The 24,496-nt window shown below is 45.6% G+C and overlaps 1 long non-coding RNA gene and 1 pseudogene across 1 annotated transcript; both read right to left on the bottom strand.

The window, feature by feature from the left end:
* Positions 1–158: 158 nt before the first annotated feature.
* Positions 159–1,537, bottom strand: LOC119318649. The gene is made up of 3 exons (XR_005154179.1): positions 1,065–1,537; positions 650–746; positions 159–508 (listed from the first exon to the last, which is right to left on the bottom strand). It is a non-coding gene; the product is annotated as an uncharacterized LOC119318649 (long non-coding RNA).
* Positions 1,538–15,892: 14,355 nt separating this feature from the next.
* On the bottom strand, positions 15,893–17,082 carry LOC119314770 (annotated as a pseudogene).
* Between the last annotated feature and the right edge of the window lie 7,414 nt (positions 17,083–24,496).

The following is a 24,496-nucleotide window of genomic DNA, read 5'->3' as shown; positions in this document are numbered from 1 at the left end:
ATGACTAAAAGGATTAGGAGGTGTCGTACCTGTGGCGCTGAGTCGCTATGTTCAGAACTTCGTCAGTTATAGGAGCTGCAGTATTTGGAAAGTTTCTGGCTGCAGCTATGTGTTGCTGAACTGTAATAAGGTTGCTGTATGTTTTGAATTTCAGGTTAAACCCGTGGGGGGCTGCACGCTGTGTTATCAATTTCCTGTAAACTGCGAAATAACATGCTACCATAACATCCTCTAGTTTTGTCTGTGGTGCTGAGTCGCTATGTTCAGAATCTTGTCAGTTGTAGGAGCTGCAGTGTTTGGATAAGTTTCCGGCTGCAGCTGCGTGTTGCAGTGTAATAAGGTTGCTATATGTTTTCAATTTCAGACTGAACCCGTGGAAATTGGGAGCTCTGCTCCTTAATTCATAAAAAGGGAGTCTTGTCCCTAAGCCTATGATGTTGCCGTCCCCTCCATGACTTGGGCCAGTGCTGGTAGTGGCAGCCCCACATGGCATCAGTTTTGTATGCGACTAATAAAATTCAGATATAAGTCAGCAGTAAAGACAGGAAGGATTAAGGAGTAACATATGCATGCCAGAAAGACTACAATGCAATATATAAAACTATGCATAAATGTATTGAGAAAAGGTTAAGAAAAGTTATCAGCAAACCTCTGGGTTTAGGGTTTAAGGAGTAACATATGCATGCCATAAATAATCATTGTTTTCCGCCATTCTTCCCCTTCTATTTCACTCATTTGTTTTAAACCTGCATCAAGCAAAGCTGCAGCAAGTTAATATCTTACCGCAAACGGCCACAGGGGGTTGATATGTAGAAACTCAGTAATCGTATTCAAACCTCCTCCTCGCAACTTCGGTTAAGAAGGTCAACAGATAAACTTATATGCGGAGTAAAAAACACCGAAGGGAGTACTGCATAGAGTACATCTATCTACTTAACACTTGAGCTGCAATGTTGCATCACCCTGACACTATCTTTATAATATATTGTGCAGGTATGGTATATACACTTGTCCTAACCAAAAATGTTCACAGCACACACGCAGAAAGTAAATAGCTTATATACCTTAATGAGGCTTGGCAACCGTGTCAACCAAGGAATTCAGCACATGACACAGCCTCCACATCCCCTGCCCTGGCACAAACATGCTACCATAGCGTCTCCAGCCACCAAGTTCCTCGTAGCCATTTCGTCGAGCACCCTCCTCGCACCCCCCAACCCAGACAGAATTTCCATCAAAATGAATGAAGCAAGGCAGCGTCCACGTGCGAGGGAGGAGCCGAGCCCAGGTCTCACCAAGAACTCATGCAGCTGGCCAGCGTGCTTGATGGACGGCTCGTAGCGTGCACAACGACGTGAGCACGGAGCTCACGGTGAGGCCGTTCGGTTCGGGAGCGGGCCGACCGGGCGTGGACGTTGGCGGAGATAGCAGGGGCGCCGTGGAAGGAAGACGACGCGGGAGGGGACGAGGGTGACGGCCGGCGGCGCGGGCGGGGTGCAGTGCAGGAGACCGATCCGTCTACGCACGCACAGTGATCGCCGGCCAAAACAGAGAAACAGAGCACGGGGAGTAGCCGGCAGCGACGTGATCTGCTCTGCTAGCTGTAAACTGGTCCTCTTTTTTCTCAAACATGCATGAGTGTGTCGTACTGTGTATTAAGGAAGGGATGTGGAAGAGCCCCTCCACGTTGTTGGTACTACCTCCGTCCAGGTGAATAAGTCATTCGCATAGTTCTAGATCATCGATTTAAGGCATTAAATATGTGGTATATGTCATGAAAAATATATCACAAGATATAGTTTCTAAATATATATTTTTTACGTGAAACCCAACTCCACCGAAAAGTCTTCCTTCCTCTATATGTGTTTATTTATTAGGCTCTCAATAAATTTGTTGGATTTCTCCGATACAACTTTCCTTATACTTAGCCTGACATATGCACCCATGTCGCTGGCTAATTCTCTTTCTCTCTCGCATGCACGTAAGACACGGATGAATCTCCAGCGAACAAGGGCCCGACCCTGAAGTTGCGGCGGCGACAAGGCAATGGTGGTCCCCCATTATTATTTCTCTCAAGAGGCCAAACCATTGCCGGACCATTTTTAGATAATGGAAGCTGATTTTGTTACACGCGGCCTCTGCATCATAGACCCATCCAGCCAAACTTATTAACGAGTTTATTACATTATCATGAAAAACAATCTCGATTAAATAAATAAGAGACCATAAGAGTTTATTGCCAAGGGCTTGGATTGACAAAGTACAACCACAATCAAGCGCGTTGTTCCCAGACAAGGCATCGACGGGGCTTGATTTGATATACCGGACTGCGGTGGGGCCTTTCCTGGGGTGGCCCTCCGTCGCCGGCAGGGGTGCTGGTCGTGGACTCGATCTGCTCCTACTCCTCCCCCTTTCCCCGGCCTAGTGTTGCTTGGTCTCCGGTCTGACATTCTTCGGGACAAGGCGGTCGCTGGCGGCTCCGCCGGTGGTTTGGGCGTTGTTAAGGCCAAAGCTGGTGCCTTGGTTGGTCATGGGGATGTCGGATTGTAGGGCGGCGACCCAGACGGTGGGAGGCACGACGTTTGAGGCAGAGTGTGCGTCTCAGGTGCGGGCGGGCAACCATGGCCACGCGGGTGGCTGATGGAGTTAGGGCGCGGCAGAGGGGTGTGAGCGCCGGGGTATACCACTTGCCCAGTCCTTTGACTGGCCGACGGTGGCGGCGGCCGTTGACGTTGTATTCTTCCCGAAGGTTCCGTTACGGTATTCCCACTCATGTTGTCTTGCTCCTGGTGAAATCCTGATCTTCGGGATTGGGCGATGGCGGCTATCCATGGTCGTACCTTTCTGAGAAGCACCACTTTGTAGTCTTGGCTTCATTGTTGTCCGTCTCACCTCTCTAATGTAGATTCTCATGGTGGAGGTCTCTGTCGGCTCCAAGCGGTCTTCCTCGCTCATCTGTAGTTTGCTTGATTGTCGGTGAGGTGGTGTGTCGGTGCTCGACGCCTTTGTATCTTGTCTTGAGCTTGTGTGTTATGTGCGGTGATGGTGTGTGTTTGTATCGGTCTCTCGGTTGTAATCGGTGATGGTTGCTTTATAATATGAAGCGGGAACCTTTTTTGGGTTACTTTTACAGTTAAACTGGGTTAGAGCATCTCAAGCAGATTCCAAAAAACATTTCTTATATGTGCTTATTATAGGCTCTCCCAAATATATTTATTGGATGTCATAGGTGTGATGTTATACCAGATATCCAATACAACCTTCGTACGTACTTGTACTAAAATAAAACCTTCCTACGAACTTCGCGTGACATATGTACCCCGTCTATCAGTGGCTAATACAACTTCCTCTCTGGCTTGCACAGAAGACACAGATGGATCTCCGGTGACCGACGACACGGTGGGGTGGGGCCCGACGCAGAAGATGCGACGAAGGCAATGGTTGTCTCTCTTTATCGTTTCTTTGAAGTGGCCAAACCATTAGACATTTTTTAGATAATGGAAGCTTTAGTTACACCCGGCCTCTGCATCATAGACACATGCAGCCAAACTTATTACTGAGTTTATTACAATAGTAGTTATCAAGAAAACAATCTCGATTGAAAAAAAAGAGACCATAAGAGTTCATTGCCAAAGGCTTGGATTAACGGAATACAATTAGAACTGACCGCGATGTTTGCAGGCAAGGCACTGGCAGGCCTTGACGTGATAAACCAGACTGCGGTGGGGGCTCCTGTGGAAAGGGCCTACTACGACCATAACCATAGCAACACGCCAAGCATCAACTAATCGATTGATCCTTCTTTTGCTGCAACATAGGCATAAATTTCCTTTAAGTGCACAATATCAACAGCCAAACTTTGGTCAATACATTTTGATTACAACATATGTTAGTCCAATAAAAAAATAGTAGTCAATATGATTAATCTAGTAATGTCATTTTGGTGATGTAATCAATATGTAATATTAAACATTTATACTGACCAAAATCGAAGAAAATAAACTGTGCAACAATGGCAACATCTAGTTTGGACTGGACAAACGATATAAGAAACTAATAGCAGTTAGATATCCAGACTGGCAAAGAGACCCGGTGCGAAAATATACTACAATGTTTATACATAAAACTACAATATCAGGAAGCTAAAGCATAAAATGGCATAAAATTTACTGACGCAATAACGATAGTATAAGACTGAAGGACGAGACACTCTTCAAGTAATGCGACAACCACTATTTCGGAAATAACATATCGATCCAAATGAGCAGAAATGTTGGATGGGCAACTATAAGCCCATTAAATTAAGTTAACCCCAACACTGCGCAGATTCTATCACTTGTTAGTTCTCAGTTACCTATGTAGAGGAGGAAACATGCAATCACACTGTACTTTGATAGATCCATAACCATTAGTAGAAGACTTTCAAAGGCCATGGACCAGTAAAAGTAAAACATAGAGTATACATGAAACAAGGGAAAGGGGAAGTATTTCTACTTAGCATGACAACATTCTCATAAATGAGCAGGCATGAATATATGCAGCTATGCACTAATAATACTGCTATATGATTCTCATACACCTCAACATGCATGAAACATGATATTTGGTTCAATTATTATACAAACCATTTTAGAATTTATTCATTCCTTTATTCCACGAATCATAGAGTGAATTGATAATTTGTTTTTTTTCTAGCTCTAACTCAAACCATGTTGTGCAGGATAAATAATAGTAATGCCATGGGTATATTAGAAAAAAATGCTACATTTTTTCTTTTCCCAAAGAAGGGACACACACCCATAGTTTTATTTAAAAAAATCACGAGAAAATAGAACACTGATGACCCATTGGTTAGGGAAGCAGAAATAATGGAATAACAAACATAAATGAAACTAGCCACGACCAAAGAATGTTTATCAAGATCCTAAACATCTCAAACAATTGTGCCACACAAGTATTGGAACAAAACACTAGAAAACATCACTGCGTGTTTGAGAAATCATCAAGCAGTTAAAAGAACCAATTTACATATGTTTATTACCACTAAAAGGTCACCCGCAAAATAGAAAAGACTTAAAGGTGTGAGATACATTTATATCAACCATTATAGGAAGATTTTTATACCTGTGTCATGAAGATGTGCTATTATCTGCTGCGGTGTAGACACTTGTGAATGGATGAAACACATGTATGATGTGGGTTTCGGAAAGTTCCTTGCACCTCAGTGACCAGAGTGACTCAAGATGCACCATGAAGTGGCCGATAGCTGTTCTGAAGAACACCACGTTACGGTCCTCAACAATCCCTTCTATCGACAGGCTCCTCTTCTCCTCCTCCGTGTTCAAGGAAAGTAGCCTCTTCTCCTCCTCCGTGTTCAAGGAAAGTAGCTTGTCCATTTGAATAGTCTTTGTTGATCGTCCATGAATTAGCAGCACCATCTCCGTCCGTCTTGGTCCTCTTCCATAGTTGGAAGAGGAATCCAAGGCCACCATCCTGTGCCCGCATAACCCAGAGGCTGTGATTCCCCTGGCCATACATATTCACCGGGAGCTGTATCGCGGCGAGGCTCTGAGTACCCAAATTGAACTCAAGAACGGGAGCCGGATGATCCGGATTCCTAGAAGACAACCAGTAAAGGGAATCCCCAACTAGGACACCCGGAATTTCCGTCACTATAGAAACAACGGGTGGAATTGTTGCGGAGATGACGCTGCCCCATTGACGGGTCTGCGATGAGTAAACGCAGGCGAGGGCCTGCGTGTGATGCTCGTCGTGGCCTACCAAGACGACCCGGAAATGGTCCTCCTCTCCGGCACGAAGCACGGCCCCGTTCATCGCGTCGAGGCCCGGAGGTTCTTCGAGGCGGTGCTGGTCGCTGGTGACGGGGTCCCAAACCAGGAACCCTTGCCGGTGCTCCGAGGCGGCGAGCACGAGGCCGTGGCGGCAGCTGAATAGTATGCAGGGGAAGTCGGCGACCGGGAAGGGGAAGCGGACGCGGTTGGGGGGATCCACCGTCGGGACGAAGGAAACGAAGTTGTTGCGGTGCGCGAAGGTGGGGTAGTCGGTGAAGAAGCCGCCGAGGAGGGGCGCGTGGGAGCGGTGCCGAGCGCGGAAGCGACGGAGGAAGGCGGCGCCAGCGAGTGGAGACGAGGGAGGCGCGCGGGAGGGAAGATGGTTCCGGCGGGAGGCGGAGGAGGATCTCGGAGAGGAGGTCGTCGATCTCCATCTTCTGGATCGCCTCCTTGCTCGTGTAGGCTGCGGCTGGTGCCAGGCGCGTCGGGGTCGGCGGGCTCTAGCTACCAGCTGGGTCGGTCAGGTAGTGGGACGTGGATCTTGGCGTAGCTTGCGGGTAGTTAGATCAGGCCGCTGCCTGTGCTTCGTGGCATGGCATGAAATTAGTGCATGCAGCGGCCGGCGTTGTAGAAAATTAGTTCAAGACTTCAGGTGGACGGGAGATAGGTGCCAGTGCATGCAGCGGCGTTCTAGTAAACAGTATTCTAAGTCGATTGAGACTTGGTTATGTCTCAGTCGGTGCTATATTCTTGAGATCATACATTGAGATTCATGTAAAAAGAAATTTTGAGATTTTTTTTGTTCTTATACGGCATTGTCATTTGACCGAGACTTGGTTAAATCTCAGTCGACTGAGACCTAACCATACCCTCTAGCAAATTCGTTCAGCTGGACGGAACGCGGTGGCAACCAAAACGATATTAGGGCATGTGCAATGGTGCTATTTTAAGTGCCACGTAGGATAAATACTGAGGTGAAGAAGAAAGGAATCATAAGAAAATGCTTGTCTTCTCTTATTTAATAGATGATCTTTTAGTACAATATTTCTCATCGTAGTTTTTCAAATTAATAGCTAGTTATTGAAGATAAGTCTAAGATACAATCCATTATATATACACATACATTTTATCAAATTACATACAAGACTTAAGATAGACTATCTTATAAACCATTATACATACCTTACATAGTTTGAAGGTTAAAAAAGCATTACTTGACCGTATAAATAAATGAGATAACCAGAAAAGGCTGCAAGGTTTAAAGCAACCCCAATAGTTTCCACTTGACCGGCAAGGTTTTCACAAGGGCAAGCTTCCACGCCAGCAAGCTTTACACGCTGTTAAACTTTTCACTTAGCCGGCAAGCTTTTCACTCGGCCGGCAAGCTTTGACGTCGGCAAGATTTTCACGCCAGCAAGCTTTACACGCTGGCAAACTTTTTACTTAGCCGGCAAGCTTTTCACTCAACCGGCAAGCTTTACACGCTGGCAAACTTTTTACTTAGCCGGCAAGCTTTTCACTCAACCGGCAAGCTTTACACGCTGGCAAACTTTTCACTTAGCCGGCAAGCTCTTCACTCGGCCGGCAAGCTTTGACGTCGGCAAGATTTTCACGCCGGCAAGCTTTAACGCCAGCAAGCTTTTCATTAGACCGGCAAGCTTTTCACCGGCGAGCTTCATTCAACCGGCAAAGGCCGAATAACTCACGCGACCCATCAGACACCACCTAGGTGGGTGTCTAGTCCCTCGTGTCACTATTTCACTCAGGACCGGTCCGCAGAGTGTTGCCTTTAATTTTTGCATACGAATTTGGATTGGGATGACTTTTATACCAAAATCAACTGATTCGATTTGACGAGACAAAGACAACTCATGTAGAACATTTCTTCTTATGAGGCCGTCTTGAGGGGCGTAATCAGCCAAACAGTGATCTGAATATAAAATTTTAGAACCTTGAACACAGTTATGTATCCTAAGATGAGGTCAAATGGTGGTGACCCAAACATCAAAGTTGCTCAATTTGATGATACGAAACCTTTTCATGTTGAAACCCTTTTCATTTAAGGCCATCTTAATAGTGTTTCGTACCATGCCAAAATCCGATCTCTACATTCCCTAATAAAAATAAAATAAAATCCGGTCAGACAATGTGTCGAACACATCAAGCGCAAGGCGGAGCCAGAGAGTTGCCAGACGTATCACGGTGGCGTCCGGGCCGACGACGACACCCCCCGCAGCGAGGACGGGAGAGAGGACTGCTCTGCCAGAGCTGGTGGCGCAGAGACTGGGAATGGCCGCGGAGAGGGGCGGCGGCGGAGCTACGGGGCGGACGGCGCGAAGGAGGAAGAAGAGAGGAGAAGAAAATGGACCCGGCAACTCAGGGATGGATTTGGTGCAATTTGGGATGAGGGCGGGGTGAGCACGTTCGAACACTGGGTGAATATATATGAAGGCTGCCGGTCAGCCCAGGCATTTCAGACCCGTTTGAGACGTCCAGGTGAATCAAAATTTCATGACCAGTCAGTAAACAGGCCGGTGTTTGAGAAGTGTTTGAAGCACCCAGCTGTAGATGCTCTAACACACTCGCCAGCACCAGCCCAAGTCCATTTTCCGCCTGCGCGCCCTCTTGTAGCACTCGTGTGTGTCCCTTGTGAACGTAGCGAGCGGCAAGCTGGCAAAGCTACGAGCCAGGTCACAACAATTGAGCTAGCGACGTGGGCGCGCTGCATGCAGTGATGCCGCCACGGCGCCTTCACGTTCCCGCGACGCCCTCGAGTTCCTGCGCACAAATATCGCCCGTCCATGTTCATCTATCAATCTCATCTCAGGCCTACTCCAACGCTGACCTCGTTCTGTCTTGTCGTGTCTGTGTTGATTCAAACGGACAGAAGCAACGACCCAAAACGCGTTTGTCCACAAAATTTATCCGTTTGGTGTCTATTTTGACCCACTTTCGACCCAAACTTGCGTCCGATTTACGTTCAGACAAACAACAAATGGACGCCCATTCTCTCCTTGTCTCGGTCGCCCACCTATCTCCTACCGCCCACATTTACGGCGCAAACGTGGGTCGATCCACTTGCCAACCACCCATCCACTTGGTCGTCGTCCTTTATAATGTGGAAGCTGTGGACCGGCCAGTCCACAGTTCCGCTTCCGAGCCCGCATGCCTCCTCAAGTCCTGGCACGAGCAAACCCTAGTCCCCCGGGCCATCGCTCTTCCACCTCCTCGCCAGCGGCTATGGTCTGGAAGTGGATCCCCGGCAAGGGGAAGCACGACCACAAGGTCGGGTCGTCATCCGGCCGCCGCAGACGCAGCCACTCCAACCCCTTTGGCATTCGCCATTTCGCCGCCGTCCTACGTGCGTGTACGTTTTGCCGACCCAAATGGACAAAATCCAAACAAAACGGACGTCCATTTGGGGTCGATGGTTGGAGTTGGCCTCATAGACTCATACTCATCTTCCTGTTTTAAGCTAGAACATCAGCCATGGGAGTCAAGCGTGATGTAGTCGTGCGGTGTCTCTTGCTTGCCGGGCTCCTTCTCCTGGCCGTGGCCTCCGAGGCTCCGGACACGAAGGAGGAGGCCCGGTGGTGCAAGAAGGAATGCGACTGGAAGGCGTAGAAGGACAACGGAAGGCTAAGGAGTGCAAGGAGCAGTGCAGTGCAAGGGTCGCCACCACAACCATGAGGTGCTCTGGGAAAACCAAGTCTCTCAACAAAGAAACCGAAAAGAAGAAAAGGAAAAATGGTGAAAACCAAGAAGGAATCAATAGTAAAATGAAAAAAAGAAAAGAAACCGAAGAAAATCATCAAAAACAAAGGAAAACAAAAGTATAACGAAGACAAATGAAAAAACGAAGAAAAATGGTGAAAAAAAACAAAAGAAAAACATAAACCCAAAAGAAAAAACCCAATAAGAAGCCAACAAAGAAGCAAAAAACAAATCGAAGAAAACAAAGGAAACCAAAAAAGAACAAATAAACCCAAAAGAAAAATGTGAAGAAAAAATGAAAAAAAAAAGACAAAAGAAAACTCATGAAAAACCGAAGGAAAATGGAAACGAAAAAAATGATCGAGCGAGAACGGGCCGGCCCAGTACTGTAGCGCATGAGCACCTCCGAGAGACTGAGCCGGCATATCATCTTGAGATTTACGAAGTCACCGTAGGCGCCTCGTCGTCGACGGGAACGTCTCCTCCCACTGAAAGCGCATCGCCGGAAATCCTGAAATAAATTCAGGAATAATGCGAGCACCAGGATTTGAACCCTGGTGGGTTGGGGATACCACAGTCCACCTAACCAACTTAACCACAGGTTGATTCGCGATGTATGGGCGTTTGGTTAGGATGAATGGGAATTACATATAGGGGACTTAAAAGGCTTAACCTAAGTCTTTAGAAAAAATGGCTTAACCTAAGTCTAGCATTTTTGGTTGAGAGTCCGGTTGCAAAACGTCCCTAAACCATCTCCTCTTGCCCCCTTTGCATGCACAAGGAAAGTACTACGCCGCCGCCGGCCCTAGTAGCCGGCAACACCCTCCTCCAATCGCCATGAAGGGTCTCCACACCAACGGTGATGTAAGTCGTGCTTGAGTGCTGTTCTTGTTAATTCTCTCGTAGATGTAACTCAGACGGATTATGAACAGATCTACCATCATCGTACGCATCTCCCTGGTTGCATGCAGCTGCATGAAGAAGCTGCCGGTAATGGGGTTGACAGGCTGAGCGAGCTATCGGACGACATGCTGCTCAACATCCTCGACAGGGTGTGCGCGCTGGACGCCGTCAGGACCTGCCTCCTCTCCAAGCGGACGCTCCACCTCCCCGCCATGCTCTCCCGGATCGCCATCGACGTCTACTCCGCTCTACCCGCCGCCGCGGAGGACGCCGACTTCAGCATGAGCAGGGCCATGGTGGCCCGGACAAACTGCTCGGTCGCCGACGTAACGCACAGGATCCTTGACGCGAGGCCTCCCAACATGCCCATCAGCAAGCTGAAGCTCAAGTTCTTCCTGCAACTCGACGACTGCATCTCCATCGGCACCTCCGTCGCCCGCGCCATGGCGATGAACAGGGTGGGCGCCGCCGAGTTCAAGATCATCACGGAGGACTTCAACAAGTGCGTCGACGGCTACCTCATCGGCTACGCGAAGCGGTTCAGCACCTTCCTCCGCGCCTGCCCCGAGGCCTTCGCCGGGCTCACACGGCTGCACCTGGAGAACCTGAGGTTTAGCGACCCCGACGCCATCTCCAGCATCCTTGCCGCATGTGAGCGTCTGGAGTCTTTGCATCTCTTCGAGTGTGACGGCGGCGTCGAGTCGGTGCTGCAGCTAGAGCACGGGCGCCTCGTCGAGCTCGAGATTTCCTACGGCAGGTTCGGCACGGTGGAGCTCATCTGGCTGCCGAAGCTCCGGCGGATGGTCTATGATAATTGGGCCTTTGACGAAGATCCCTTATTTTTTGGTTATGTCCCGCAGCTCTCGATGCTAAGCCTCACTAATACTTATCTTTCGAACGATACAGACGAGAGAATCGATCTAAGCCAACTGCTCATTAATGTCACCTCCATTAGCGATATGCATCTGGACTTTCAAAGCGAAATGGTACGTGTGTTCAACTCACTCCAAATCTCCAATCATGGTGTTATATATGATCTCTCTGGTAGCAATATGGACTGTTTTACATTATATTTCGTTTACGGTCTAGTCTATATCATTTGAGAAAGTAACTTATGTGCATCTTGCACTCACCAACCCCTTTGTTCGATTTGTCCCAGATATGGGTCCAGCCAGAGTGCCCGGAATGGCTCAGCCCAGTGCTCGGTAGTCTACGGCGCGTGAATCTGGACTTTCTTCCCAAAGGGTGCGACATCGCATGGACATTGTTTTTCCTTGAAGGCGCGCCGTCCTTGGAGGAGATGTGCCTATCGGTGCGCGATCACGGGTGCGGTGCTAAGACACGGCGCGCTCACTGCAAGAAAAGGGATGTGCAATGGGAGCCATCTCTAGGTGCTGATTTCAAGCATGAGAATCTGGCCAGGCTAACCATCTACGGCTTCCAATCCGCCCACCGCTTCATTAGATACGTCAAGCGTGTCATGAGTGTTGCGGTGAACATGAAGGAGATATCTCTGCATGACACGAAGGTGTGCGACTTCTGCACTGAAGAATTCGGCCTCAAGAGGGACGGTTGTTTGTCGAAGTATACAAGGACGAGCAGGAAGAAGGATCTGCTGAGGGAGAGGATTACAGAGGGGCTCGTTATGACTTCTCCTGCTGTGATTCACTTCAGGTCCTAAAGATCGCGCATCCCCTTAAAAAAAACTCTTCCCACGGACCAAATCCAATCTGAAATTATCACATGAATCATGAGCACTCGTATATCTTCATTGTTTGTTTGTATGCTCATTATCTCTTATTCCATGCGACTTCATCACATGAGCGGTTTCATTGTTGCAAGCAATGGCTTTCTGATCATGATTACAACTTGACGGTTTCTGTTGTGTGGAAAACAATTCGGGCGGATGGCAGATGTAATTCTTGCCTTTCCTCGAACTCAATTCCGGTTGATTGCGTCGGGTCAACAGAGATAAGAAACAAAAAACACGAAAACAAATGGGTGGTCCAGCACATACCTTGTCTCAACGGCATGGATGTTCTCCTGCCTCCATGCATACACACTACTGGAAAAATCATTGTTACCGAGTTCTTTTGTCTAAGCCGAGTGCGGGAACACGGGATCACGGCAAAAGACATATAAGCCGAGTACGGCTCTCGGCACACAATAGTGCACGGCATATGAGAGAATTTACCGAGCCCCTCTAGGCAACACTCGGCTTAGACGAAAGCACTCGGCATACAAAGAGAATGCTGAGATTGCAATGCGGCACACGGCAAAGACGAGCCACGTGGCACGGCTGTTTGCAATTGACGGCTCCGTGACGTCCACTCCACATTTGCCGAGACTTATAATCATGTACTCTTCAAACTATTTACGAAAACACCTTTTCCCTGCAGTAAATGTTTATCGAGCACGGCCGGTAACGTACTGGAGAGAGTTCTTCATGTGTGCTAAGCTCTTGCCATGTCGCATGTCTTTCTGAGTGATGATGCTCTCGGGAAAGATGTGAAGTTGCCTGCAGAACCCATGCGCCGCGTCTGCCGAGATGTGTACTCGTCAAATCCTTGTGCCGTCGAGTGATGTACTCGGAAAAAAAAAATACCAACACAACAATCAACCATTTGTTTTGTCCTAAGTCTCTGCAATCCACAAACAACACATATACATTGTTTGACATAATTTCATAAAACATATCAAATATACATGGTGTGACATATAGATAACTCAAAGTGACATCACGGTCGAACTGAAGTCATATATAGCAACAAGTTCACAACTTAGCTCCCAACAAGTTCAAAACATAGTTCCCAAGTTCACTCTAATCCATAGACGAACACAAAACATAAGAAACAACTACTTGACAAGTTCACAACATAGGAGGAGCACGATGGTCGACACATCACTACGATGCTGGAGGAGGAGGAGGAGGAGGAGGGTTTCCTCTCATCACCATCGCCCACATTGCCTGTACCCCCTACAAAGGAGAGGGTCAACACGCCAGTATTGTTCCAAGTTGGTCAATTGGTTAATATGGATAGGCGTCGATATGGGAAAGTACTAAATGCTAAGTCTTCCGTGATCTTTCTCCGCTGCCTTGTCAGGCTGGATCTGGTCTTGCTCCGGGAGAAATCCCTGCTGGCCCCAGCGTCAGCTAACCACAGCGACGTCAGTCCGGCGTCACTTCCCTTCTTGGGGGCATGGCCTTCGAGTTGTACCTGGTCCGTTTGGTGTGGGCTACGGACGAAAGTCCATTGCCGATGTGGTCTACGAACGTGGTTCACCTTCCTTAAGGTGTCATAGTGAGCCCTTCGCTGCCATCCATCCGCCCTTGGCCTTTGCGTGTTGTGTCGTCCCTAGTGTTGCTTGCTCAAGACCGTCTCATGCCTATCGTTGTAGCGAGGTTCGTGCTCATGGTGTAGTCTCGGTTCAGCTTTGCTCAATGATGGCGCATGATGCCTCACAATCTTGCTAATCGTTCAATCTTCTATGGCGGAGCTCCTAGTCAAGGTTCGTGTTTGTTTGGCACTTGTTGATTGTGGACGCTTCTGGGTTGTGCCGTGGGGGTTGGTACGCATACCGGTGGGTTAGGCTGTTTGTAAAATCTTGGTATTGTGATCCCTCGTAGGTACTCCTCATCTACTTGTGTATTTTATGGTGATGGTCTTATGTCAGCTAAGTAGGCCGTGCCTTGTCCTTGGTGCATTTTTTCTTCTTCTTTTCCCCTGTTACTTGTATGGTCTCCGGCCCTGTTTTTCTTATAAACAAGATCAATTTGTTATGGTTTTCGATCCAGTCCTTTTTACTTCATCTGATTTTCTCTTGTAACTTGTATGGTTTTTGGTCCAGTTTTCCCCACAAACATGGTTAACTTGTTATGGTTTTCGATCCAGTTTTTCTTATAAACTGGATCACTTTTTTTTTGCGGGTAAAATGAACCACTCTTCTCGCGTATTGGTCACTTTGAGTAATATATTTTGGTGGGGAAACTCCCTCAGGCGATTCTAAAAAAAAAAGATGCTCTAATTCAATTTAACAATTAAGGAGGACGGAGAACGCAGCTCAACATTTTAATCCCACATCAAGTAGCCGAGTGAATTGCAAGCACTTCATAAGATGGTCGGGCCGAGCATATAACGTGCCCAAATTGAGGCACACCCGTGGACACACGAGCCATATCAGGCTCATGTCAGGATGGCGTCATGCGCGGTACACATATTTAGCAATACCAAAAATATTGATATTCAAGCATGGATCAACCACAACCATCACTTAGTAATGGTACTAGCGCTGACAAATGTGCTTGACTATTTTTTATCTCCAATATTTTTTGCCATGATTTTGTATAATTGGTGCGAAAAGCATCTACAGCCGCGAACAGCAAATTCGACCCCTGAAATGTTCACGGACACGACTGGACGTTTCCACGGACAGTGACCGGTCACGCCTCCTACTTGATGCTATGCATCCGAGTTTTTCATATTTAATTCCCTACATCCATACAAATGATGTAAAATAAACCTACGTGCTAGGACACGCTAGCTACACTTCATCGTCGGAGATGTCAACGACGTCGGTACCGAGCGGCGGGTAGATGGGCGCATAGAAGGGCTCCGGCTCCTCCTCATCCATATACGCGAGCATCTTATCGAAGACCGCGGCGTGCTCCGCCTCCGCCTCCTGCAGACGACTGTGGTTGGCTTCCGCCTCCGGTTTCGACCAAAGGGAATCGAGGATCGCCTGCAGATCTGCGTCCCCAGCATCCCCGACATCCTCCACCTCCAAGTCCTCCGGATCCACCGCGTCCGAAGGTAGCCCCGCGGCGATCCGGCCTTCGCGCCTTGCCCGAACCTACTCAAGAAGCTGCAGCCAGCGCTCCGGCGTTAGATATAGGTAGCTCCTAACCCGGCGTGGAGGCATGACTACTAGGGTAGCGGAGGGCGATTGGAAAGTGCGCTGGCGGCGGACGCGAGGGGGAAAATGTGGTCGTATATGATTTCGGTGCCTATGATCGATTTAAATAGCCGGGCTAGGGCACTAAACGGCCCGCCGGAGCGGCGCCACGCCACATCATCGGTCCGACGAAGAAGACGAGTTTCGGACCACCGAGTTTTCAGGCGATTCCGAGTGGAACCCCATCGTCAGTCCGACATGACAGACACACCCAGGCGCGTCCATATTCGCCCATATTTGGGCTGGATATGAAAGGTGCCGGTCAGCCCTGGATGTTTAACACTCGTTTGAGGTGCCCGCCTGTGTCGTGTGTCGCTTTTTTTCTCGGCCAGTGACCAAGCCATCCGCCCGGACGCTTGAGACGGGTACCATGAAAACAAGAGATTTTACCATACATACACATGAGTCCAGTCTATAATACTTGGGACGAAAATGTATTCGTAGTAATTGTGAAAGAAAAATTCAACCACATACCTACATATATCTTGAGCTGATTCAGATATTTTGGGGGCTTAATTTCGAAACGTTGCTTATTTTATTTATCACACATGACACATCACCACATTGCTTTCCAGATTGATTCCTCGTACACAGGCTCTCTCCAAGGCTGGAGAGCCACTTCTAGTTACCGCAATTTATTCTAGCTCACACATGCACCTACCACGTACGCATGGCAAGATGCAAGACCGGTAAAGAGGTCGAGCTCCTGGAAAGAGCTGGCTACTTTCATCCAGCCGTTACACCTCCTCGAGGATGGCTTCGACCACCATCCCCCTGTCGTGCTGGCGCTCGTCGCCCTCGCGGCCACGCCCACCGGCGCCGCCGCCACCGCCGCTTTTGCAGTCTCGCACGCACTGCTGCCTATCGTACTCGTGGCGGTGTCGCTGCTGGCATTTCTGCTCGCAGCTGCTGCTTTCGTGGCCATGGCCACCGCCGCCGTGGTGGTTCATCAGCTCCTCGTCGTCCTGCTGATGGCTCTGGCACCTCTCAGTGCACTGCCACCTGTCGTACGACCCGCGCAGGAAGCGCTTGCACTGCGTTTGGCAGCGGTCTCCGTGGCCATGGCCACCGCCGCCGTGGTGGTTCATCACCTCCTCCTCCTCCTTCTGCTGGCACTGGCACTTTTCGATGCCCTGCTGCCTGTCGTATGACCCGGGCGGAAGCGCTTGCACTGTGTTTGGCAGCGGTCTCCGTGTTCATGGCCGTCGTCGAAGACGAGGAGGCCGGACTCGCCATATCTGCAGCCTTTCATGCAGACATGCACTGCTTCTTCTCCCGCCGGTCGTGGTAGCGCTGGCACATCCTCTCGCACCTGTCGTCGGCGTTGTGGCCCTCGTCGAAGTCGTCGTCGCCCCCCTCCCCTTCTTGGCTTTGCCTGCATATCCGCCTGCACCGGTCCCACCGCTCCTTTCCCCACCAGCCCCCATGGCCCCGGCACTGGCTCACACAGCTGTCGAAGCTGTCGCCGTCTTCCTGGAGCAGCTCGTGGCCGTGGCGGCGGCGCTCGCACTGCTCCTTGCACTCCCTGGCCTTCCCGGTGTCCTCCCCCGCCTTCCAGTCGCAGACCTTCTTGCACAACCGGATCTCCTCCTCCTTCTCCTTCTCCGTGTCCCGCTCCGCCGCGGAGGCCACGGCCAGGAGAAGGAGCCCGGCGAGCAGGAGACACCACACGACCACACCACACTTGACACCCATGGCTGCTGCCCTAGCTTAAAAAAAGGTGAATGAGTATGATTCTATGAGATGGGATCGATAGATAGACATGGATGGACGATATTTATGCGTGGGAGCTCGGTGGCGACGTGGCAACGTGAAGGCGACGTGGCGGCGTCGCTGCATGCAGCGTGCCCACGTCGCGAGCTTGATCGGTGTGACTTGGATGGTAGCTTTGCCAGCATGCAGCTTGCCAGGTTGATACGGGTGACACGAGTGCATGCGTACAAGAGGGCGTGTAGGTGGAAAATGGAATTGTGCTGGTGCTGGCGAGTGTGGTAGTAGGTGGATCCCATCATCTTTGGCCGCGAGCTGACGTTTGGATAACTATAGCAGTAGAGTATTATCGTCGTGCATCCACGATATGCATGACATGTGTACAACACCATGGGACTGGAGCGCCAGTTGCATCCAAATTACTCGTCATAAAAATGGATATATCTAGAATTAAAATACATCTAGATATATCATACCTGCGACAAGTAATTCGGAACGGAGGAAATATGTTTCTATCGCGCTAAAAAAACACTTAGCAACAGACCCGGCATGTAGAGCTAATAAACTATTTAGCTCCGAAAAGGCGCGCCTTAACTTCTTGATCACGTAGAATTTGATTAATTTTACCTTCAGTGCACTGTTGTCCGATGGAAATGAAGTCCTGTCAACTAAGATAGCTTTAGCAGCCAACCTTCAAGCATTTCAATGTGCATTTCCACACGTATCACTATTATATTCTATTTATTTCTATTTCCACAGTCACACAAATAAAAATGTTAGGATCCAACTTGGCATCAGTACACACGTTGACCATCTAATTGGGCTTCTAAGGTCATCTCCAATGCAAGAATGCTATCAACACACTCGCCAAAAAAAAAACTATCGACACATTTAAAGAAAACTAGCAATTAATACAAATGTCCATATAAGAAAACGAGAGTACTTTCTCTCGCATCAAAGGACACTACTCTCGGGATGCTGACACAACTTAAAAGTTGAGTTGAGTTGAGTTTCGCAAAAAAAAAATTGTGTTCTCTTATGCACCAGACTCTAAATCTAGTGTACATGCAAAAGTTTGGGTCAAATATATCTCATATTTTGATCCATAGCGCCCAGTTTAAGCACCAAACAGAGATGGCCTAACAAATATTGTAAAAGAACAGGTTCACATAGTTTGAAGGCCATTTGACAACTGGTACACAACCTTGGAAAGAATCGGCCGCCGGCACATATAACACGTTGTAGCTCTTTTTTAGGGGGCTATGTGTTTCGTGTTGGCCGCTTATTCTTTGAATTTTTTTTCCATTTTTTGTATTTTTATTTTTATTTTTCTATTTATTTTTTTTAAATGCGTGGACTTCCTCAAATTCATGAACTTCTTCTCAAAAAATTTGACTTTCCATTATTACAATCTTCTTTCCAGATTTGCTACTTTTTTTTAGAAAAATCATAAAATTTATTCATTTTTGCAAACATTTTCTAAATTGTGAACTGTTTGCCAAAAAAATCCGTGATTTTTTCCAGAATTTGTGAACTTTTCCTAAAATTCATGAACTTTTTTCTCAAATTATTGAACGTTTTTCATTTTCACGAACTTTTTCCAAATTCATGAATTTTTCCTACATTTATGAACATATTTTAATCCATGAAATTTTTCACAAATTCGTGAACTTTTTCCAATATAATGTGGTGAACGCTTTTGGAAAAATCAGCCGACAAGCGATAGTAGAGCTGACCGAATGAGTGATAGAAGGGGCAGCACGCTAATGGAATGCGATCCGCGCGAATTCCAGGTGAGCGTCCTGAACCTTCCTAGCGCCTGGAGTGCTAAAGAGGAGGTCTGCCATATTTAGGTGAAGCACCGATTTTATATGGCCTGTTTTTCTAGCGAGTAGCTTCTTCAACATTTCCTAGTGGGGATCTTATACAGCCGTTTTTTTTTGGAATTGTGTCAGCTGCAGGATGGGGATATGTCTCGCTTTATGTGAGTCGGAATGATGCCCTCACCTAAAGGACACTCCCTAAATAGGCCGACAGAACTTGGCATTCCATATATTTTTGTTTATTTTTACTTTTAATTTTTTTTAACATTATAAATACTTATGTTAACAGAGAAAACCAAAGAAAATTTCATCAAACCATGAAAAATATGTTACATAGGAAAATAAACACGCCTCCGCTGCTACACTACTTTACCAGCCAGTAGCCCTCACGCTAGGGGCGAGACAGAGCTCTACCTCGCAATAGATGATACATAGTCATGGCGTCAGATGCACCCCTGCATATTGCCCAAGTGAACTGCCCCGGACAGCCAGGAGGCCTCAGAACATGCAGGCTGAAACAGGCCGACTATCTGGAGACCTCCTATTATATGCACGTTGCGACAAACTGTTGCTGAGTCGCACAGGCAAAACGTCCTGGCTTGTCCCATTACCAAAACTACAGGCGGTAGCTGGTTCTGCCAATTTATTTGTTTTCTCCTATTTCCCATCAGGCTTTCACCGGTTTTTGCACGTACAAGTATATATTGCAAGATGAAATCGTTTATTCAAAAAAAATTGTACAAGGTATCTACATGAGCAAAACAGTTTCTCCAATTTTAAAAAAGTATTCATGAATTTTAAAATTTTGTCCATGAATTCTAAGAAATAATGTCCATAAATTCTTATATTGTCACTATTTATATATTTGAATGTGAAGGTTTAAAATGTTCATAAGTTTAGAAAATGTTTATGAAATTTGAATTTTTTTCTCAAAATTCAAAATTATGTTTGTGAATTTAAAGAAAAAATACAAAATAAAATAATAGAAAAACGAACGAAAAAACCAGATAAGAACCTGAAGAAAAAACATAGATGAAAAGGTGAGTAGAAGAAACGGTGACGGCGAACTCCAATGGCGCCAGACATCGCATAATGGTGGTGTACGGCGGCGGTGGTCCCAATTTCCAGGTCAACTTCACGCATGGGATCCGCCAGCCTCATAGGAGCATTTCCAGGTTCCAATTTTTTTTTTTTGAGAATTTCCAAATTCGAAATTCCTTTTTTAGGGGTAGTAAATCCCAAGTACCTAACACAACTAAATTTTGCCTGTGCATCAGGGCCTATGATAGATTCTGTAAGATTTTTTAGGTTTGGTTGAAGCACGATTTTTATATGGGCTTCTTCATCATATGAGTCATATAGAACAAATTATAAGTGTACGGGAGTAACTCACTAACTGGTACCCCTTCAGAGGCAGTCGCAGGCCCGCGGCGGGCACCACACCCTTGGCGCACTACATTGTGTGCTCCGGCGCCGCCATGTATCGCACGCTGGCGCATCTGTGGGATCATGTTTATTCCACATTTTTTTTTCATCTTTTCCTGATTTTTTGTTTGTTTCTGGATTTGGTTTTTACTAGTTTTCATGATTTTTGTACTTTAAGAAAATAGCTTTCCTAACATGAAAGAACACAATTATGCTTCTTGAAAGTGAAAAGTACAGTTCTGCAGCTTTGCTTTGGCATGAGCACATTTGTGCTTTTCATAGTTGTGCTTCTAGAAAAGTGAAGAGCACAATTATGCTTCTTGGAAAGTGAAAATGAAAATTGTGCTTCTGTGTCAAGCATAATGAAGCACAACTGTGCTTCCGTGTAAAAGCACAACTATGCTTTCCGAAAAAGCGAACAACACGGGTATGCCCCCAAAAAAAGTGAAAACCACAACTGTCCTTACGATTTTTTGGTTTTTATTTTCAGGTTTTGGGTGTTTGTTTGGTTTCCTTTTTATATTTTTCCCTAGTGTTTGGTTTTTTCTCTTTCGGTTTCTTATATTCATTTTTTCCTGGATTTTTTGTGAACAAAGTTCTTCCAAACCTATTAAGATGTGAAGATCTCAACACGAGAAACCCAAGACAGAAATTGTTCGTGATTTGGATATTGAAGAAACAAATCTACGAAAAATATGCAAAGCTCCCAGGTTCCGACAAATGTCACACAACCAGTGCACCACTTGTCACCACGAGTGAAGGTGGAAGTAACATTTGTAAAGGGTACCCTCTAATAACTAGTGATTTCGATCAATCCTTTACACGTTAAAGCCCCGGGCATCAGGCCGAAGAGGGCTGCCCAGGACATTCCAGGAGCTCCGCGCACGTAGGCTGATGACAGGCTGACTATTCTATGCTCGAAGTTACAAATTTGTCGCTAAATTGCACACGCGGAGCATCATGGGCTGGCCCATTACTGCCAAAATGATTGGTAGATGGTTTTATCTACCTTTTCCGTCTTTTCTTTGTTTTCTATCCGGTTTAAAAAAATGCAAAATGAAATCAGGTTATTCCAAAAATGTTCGTACAAGCTATCTACTCAAGCCAATCAGTATTCCCCAATTTTTTTTAAATATTTATGACTTTTTTAAGATGACCATGAATTTGAAAAAGTGTTCATTAGTTTAAACTGTTTAATTTTCTAAATTTGAACATGAAATTAAAAAATCAAAAGTCGAAAATGTAAATGAATTATTATAAAACGCTCATGAAATTTGAAAAGGTTGTTTGTGGGTTTAAAGTAAGGAAGAATATAATAAAGACAAAATGAACGAAAACCAGAAGAGAAAATCGACATATGGACTTGGGGTGATGAGTGACAAGTTTATGAACTACCATCAAATGCTACTACATAACTGGGTAGTTATAAAAGTAGATTCCGGGCAAGTCTAGATCCATGTCGCGAGACATGGTTGATGGAGAAGGGATTTGTCCCTCTGACTTGGAGAGATATTCTTTGGATGCTCTCGCGTGATCCAACGCTAGAACAAAGCTTAGCCATGCAACTTGGATTAATCGTTAATATGATTTTGATAGATGTATGTAAGTTGGACTTCTATTAATAGTTGTTTCATGGTAACACTTGTTAGAAATTAAGATGGAAAATGCTAATTATATTATATTGTCAATTTATTGCAATCAATAACATGCAACTACGTCTATTGGCAGAAAAGATTTATGAGTTCAATAAACTCCTAGACGTACAATTTTCATATACGTGTACTTTACAAATTATGTTGGACTAATATTCTTTTCTCTTGTTATTTTTAGACAGGTTGATTGATCCATACTCGCGCTATTAATAGTGGAAAAGGTAGTACATGATACATAAATAATATATCAATATTTCTTTGCATATTTACAAATATCTCCAGGAGCTCTAACTTATTTACATAATATTAGGTAACATACTTTATGCTAAAAAGGATTATTTTATTTTCCATCACACAAATGTACTACTCCCATTCCTTTCATTAATAGTTTGATTTATTCTAGACAATACTGTATCAAGATACTGTACGGAAAACCCCATATAGACTCCCTCGAAAATGAATGCACTTTGTTTTAGAAAAATTCACATTTGGCTCGCTTTAGGAAACATAGATACTTTAAGTTTATATCACTTTACCTCGGTTTGAATGTTTTCCACAAACTGGAACATAATATGATATATACATATTTATACTTTTGAAACATTACCTTTCAGGAAATGTAATAGTTTCCACCAAAATTCATTCGGTGGAAATTTATATATTTCGTCAATTAAATCCCAATTCATGTATTTGTATTTATGATATTTAGTGGTTAGTAACATTTTTATGACTTTCAGTTGGGTTGTTATTGGGCAACTTAATATTTGAGCATCATTAATATTTACGTCTATACTGTTAAAAAAATCAATGTCCCAAGCACAAAATAAATATAACGTATTCAACGAAATATAAGTATATGTATTAGAGTAGGGACGCAGGTAATGGGTAGTCTTGAAAAGGCGTCCGAGCAGGATAGTATGAAAATGGTAAAGTACTAATTTATGGTACTTAGTTATTGGTTAAAAACATATTATCTATCCATGAAACAATGAAATCTCATTCTAAAGTCGTTGCATCTATTCGTCCGATACATAATCAAGAGAAGACTAAAAAGCAAATACAAATTTTATGATTGAGTAACTATTTATTAAGTCCAAATATCATGCTGAGAAATTACTTTGTCGATGAACTCCAGTACCTTAATTCCCACACTCATTACCTTTTGTACTGCGGAGACATGACGAAGGAAGCAATGACTCCTTGCCAGAAGGATCCCGAAAATTACACAAAACATAGCTAATACTTCCAGGATAGGGCACATCCTGCACACATGGGCATATGAGCCTACTTTTCAAAAATTACATTTTAAACACGTTTTAAAATGTTAAAAAATCAAAAGAAAATTTCGCATACATCTTCGCAATATGTGTGCATGCACAAAGTTTTGTGAGAAAAATCTCTTTTTGTTTTGCTCCGCAAAAAAGACAAATTCCGGTGTTTCTAAATAGCGTTCCACGACACATTTTTTGTCTTTTTTGCACAGGCCAAAGAAAAAGTTATTTTTCTGCGAAACTTTCTGTGTGTACATAGATTGTGAAGATGTATGTGTGAGACTTTTTTCATAATTTTTTGGCATTTAGAAATAAAATTTTGAAAGTGTGTTCATCCATGCACTTCTCATACTTCCAGTGATAAAAACAGTCTATTATTGCAGACCCAGATGGCCTGCCATGCATCTTTCCAACTTTAACAACGCACGCCCACATCTTTTCAATTCTAGCAATTTGATATCAATTTTGGTCAGTGCAAACATATGAAAAGGAAAGGCCACTGGACATGAATTTATCAATGACAAAAGATGCAAAATCAATAAGTTATTTGGTAATAGAGAGTGACATTAGTAGCAACAGAGTTAGACTGTGTCCCGTTTTCAGGCACCAAGTGTGCCGTTGTGCGTCATTTGACTGCTGGGTGTACGTCGTGTGATGCTATATACCACCAGAGACACGTGACTGGGCACCAGCCTTTGTGCATATCTTCTCCCCCTTGCTGTAGAACTGCACTGTCTAGCAGAGGGCGAGAAAGGACAGCTGGGAGGACTCCTTTATAGGTTCACGATCACAGTGTTAGACTACCTTTTCTCCCAAATGCTCAACGACACTGCTTCTGCGTGAGTTGGGGGGAGAAGAATGAACATATACTTCAACAATGGTTAGTAAAGAGAGCATGGATCTTATTTTTTTTTAAGCATGGAGATGACACAGGAGATATATCATGCATGGCGTGGCTTGCATCTTATCTTATGCAGCCATTGACGCCGCTGGAACTCACCATCGCACAGTAATAGTCTGTCACCGTTCCCCGGTCCTCTCTCTCCCTGCTGTGGGTGAGATCGTCTTGTAGAGAGGCCTATTTCATCTTGTACGGACGGCTGAGTCGGTGTTGCAAATAAATCAGAAGAAGTAATGCAAACATATATTTTTTACTAAAAGTATCAAAAGATAAAATTCCAAATTTCAAATAGATGCAGGCCATATAATCCGGTAAATGATATAAATGTAGATGCAAATAAATATTTATCCTC

This window comes from Triticum dicoccoides, chromosome 6A, assembly GCF_002162155.2.
Source record: "Triticum dicoccoides isolate Atlit2015 ecotype Zavitan chromosome 6A, WEW_v2.0, whole genome shotgun sequence".
NCBI lineage: Eukaryota > Viridiplantae > Streptophyta > Magnoliopsida > Poales > Poaceae > Triticum > Triticum dicoccoides.
The sequence above is the reverse complement of the archived record's forward strand: the minus strand, read 5'-3'. Positions and strand labels throughout refer to the sequence as shown.